This window comes from Cryptomeria japonica, unplaced genomic scaffold, assembly GCF_030272615.1.
Source record: "Cryptomeria japonica unplaced genomic scaffold, Sugi_1.0 HiC_scaffold_206, whole genome shotgun sequence".
Classification (NCBI taxonomy): Eukaryota; Viridiplantae; Streptophyta; class Pinopsida; order Cupressales; family Cupressaceae; genus Cryptomeria; species Cryptomeria japonica.
This window is the reverse complement of record NW_026729028.1, coordinates 229,759-232,331: the sequence shown is the minus strand read 5'-3', so window position 1 is coordinate 232,331 and position 2,573 is coordinate 229,759. Positions and strand designations below refer to the sequence as shown.

The window sequence follows — 2,573 nt, the reverse complement described above, 5'->3', positions numbered from 1 at the left end:
CGCTCCGAAGTGTGCTCCAAGGTGCGGCGTGCACGAAGTCGGAGCCCGGTTTGCCCCGGGTGCGCACCTTCGCCGCGGTGCGCACCATGGCGTGCACGAAGTCGGAGCCCGGTTTGCCCCGGGTGCGCACCTCGCGTGCACCTTCGGCGGGGTTGCGCGCCCTGGTGGGCACCATGGTGCGCACCAAGGAGCGCTCCGAAGTGTGCTCCAAGGTGCGGCGTGCACGAAGTCGGAGCCCGGTTTGCCCCGGGTGCGCACCTCGCGTGCACCTTCGGCGGGGTTGCGCGCCCTGGTGGGCACCATGGTGCGCACCAAGGAGCGCTCCGAAGTGTGCTCCAAGGTGCGGCGTGCACGAAGTCGGAGCCCGGTTTGCCCCGGGTGCGCACCTCGCGTGCACCTTCGCCGCGGTGGGCACCATGGCGTGCACGAAGTCGGAGCCCGGTTTGCCCCGGGTGCGCACCTCGCGTGCACCTTCGCCGGGGTGGGCACCTCGGCTGGGTTGCGCGCCCTGGTGCGCACCAAGGAGCGCTCCGAAGTGTGCTCCAAGGTGCGGCGTGCACGAAGTCGGAGCCCGGTTTGCCCCGGGTGCGCACCTCGCGTGCACCTTCGCCAGGGTGGGCACCTCGGTGCGCACACCTTCTCAATGTTTTCTTGCCTTTTCTGGAAATTGGTGAAGGCAGCGCATCAAAGGTGCGCACCTCGGTGTGCTCCGAGGTGCGAACCCGAGAGCGCTCCGAGGTGCCCACGAAGTCGAAAGTCGGGTTAATTGCATTGTTTTCCCCGGGTGCGCTCCGAGGTGCGCAACATCGGCGCGCACCAAGGAGGGCTCCGAAGTGTGCTCCAAGGTGCGCACGATGGCGTGCACCTCTGGTGCGCACGATTCGGAGCTCGGTTTGACCGGGGTGCGCACACCTTGGCTGGGTTGCGCACCTTTTGTGCGCTCCAAGGTGCGCACGAAGTCGGAGCTCGGTTTGCCCCGGGTGCGCACCTTCGCCAGGGTGCGCACCTTGATGCGCACGCCTTGGCTGGGCTGCGCACCTTGGTGGGCGCCATGGTGCGCACCTTTCGTGCGCTCCAAGGTGCGCACGAAGTCGGAGCTCGGTTTGCCCCGAGTGCGCACCTTGGTGGGCGCCATGGTGCACTCCGAGGTGCCCAAGATTGGTGCGCACCAAGGAGCGCTCCGAAGTGCGCTCCAAGGTGCGCGCGAAGTCGAAAGTTGGGTTAATTGTCCGGTTTGCCTCGGGTGCGCACCTTGCGTGCACCTTCGCCAGGGTGGGCGCCTTGGTGCGCACACCTTGGCTGGGCTGCGCACACCTTGGCACCCGCGTTTCCTTCATTTTAAATTTTTTTTTTTTACAATCTCTCAAGTGGGAAATTCTATAATCTCAACTTTTTTTGCCTTTTCAGGAAACTTTTGAATGGAGCGCATCATTGGTGCGCTCCGAAGTGTGCTCCAAAGCTCTCTCCAGCTGCGTGCACCTGCCCCGGCCGCGCACCCGGCCCCGCCCAGCTTCGCTCACCTGTCCCGGGCGTCTGGTGCGGAACCTTAGAGTAAGAAACATCACCGTGCACCTTGGCCAACGTGCGCGACTCGACCGAGCGCGCACTGGCCGAGGTGCACACCGATTTCACCTGGGTGCGCGCGCAGCACCTCGGGCGCACCGGGGTGCGCGCACAACGCCCGGGTTGCACCGTGGCCTGTGTGCTCGGGGCGCCTCGGGTGCGCGCTCGGTGTCGCCCCCGCGCGCGCGGTAGTGCGGGCAGCGCACCCCGGCCCGGCCCGGCCCCGACGAGAACGCAAACGGGCAAAAGGTTTATTCAAATAGCATTGCGACGCCCGGCGAAAAACTAAAAAAGGGTGCAACACCGGGACTTCCCGGGAGGTCACCCATCCCAGTACTACTCCGGCCCAAGCGCGCTTAACTGCGGAGTTCTGATGGGATCCGGTGCACTAACGCTGGTATGATCGCACCCGTTATGAGCTTGTCGCAGTGTGTACTTAGCAAACCGCGACCCACGTGCGAATCCACCCCGGCCACCCACCCCCGTCGAGGTGCACACCCTCCCTCGCGAAGTGCGCCCCGTTCGCCAAGTGTGAGCCCTGCCCGGGTGCGCGCACCTTGCTAGGGCGTCGGGTGTGCACCCGGCCCGGCCTACGTGCGTGCACCTGGAGGGGGCGTCGTGTGCGTGCAGTGTCCCGTCTGCAACGCGGTGCCCACACACCACCTCGGGCGCAACGACCTGCGCTCACATGTGGGCCGAGTGCACCTTGGTGCATGTTCGGGGCGCCTCGGGTGCACGCTCGATCTTGCCCCGGTGCACCAAGGCGCTCGGTTTGCCCCGGGTGCGCACTTGGTGCAAGGTGGGCACCCAAAATAGGGATCAAGCACCAAAACACAAGTTTCGGGATGCAAAATGGGACCCAAGGACCACAAATGCGTTCCAAGACCCATGATGGGTCCACGAGAACAAAAATGTGTTCCGAGACTTAATAAACAAATATTGGGTTTTAGGAGAAGAAACATGCTCTGATGCCCAAAACGAGAATCGACCCCGAAAAGGCCACAGGCCAA

At 64.4% G+C, this 2,573-nt stretch overlaps 1 non-coding gene across 1 annotated transcript; it reads right to left on the bottom strand.

The window, feature by feature from the left end:
- Nucleotides 1-1,855: 1,855 nt before the first annotated feature.
- Nucleotides 1,856-1,974, bottom strand: LOC131868415 (5S ribosomal RNA). Its single transcript, XR_009366871.1, has one exon. It is a non-coding gene; the product is annotated as a 5S ribosomal RNA (ribosomal RNA).
- Between the last annotated feature and the right edge of the window lie 599 nt (nucleotides 1,975-2,573).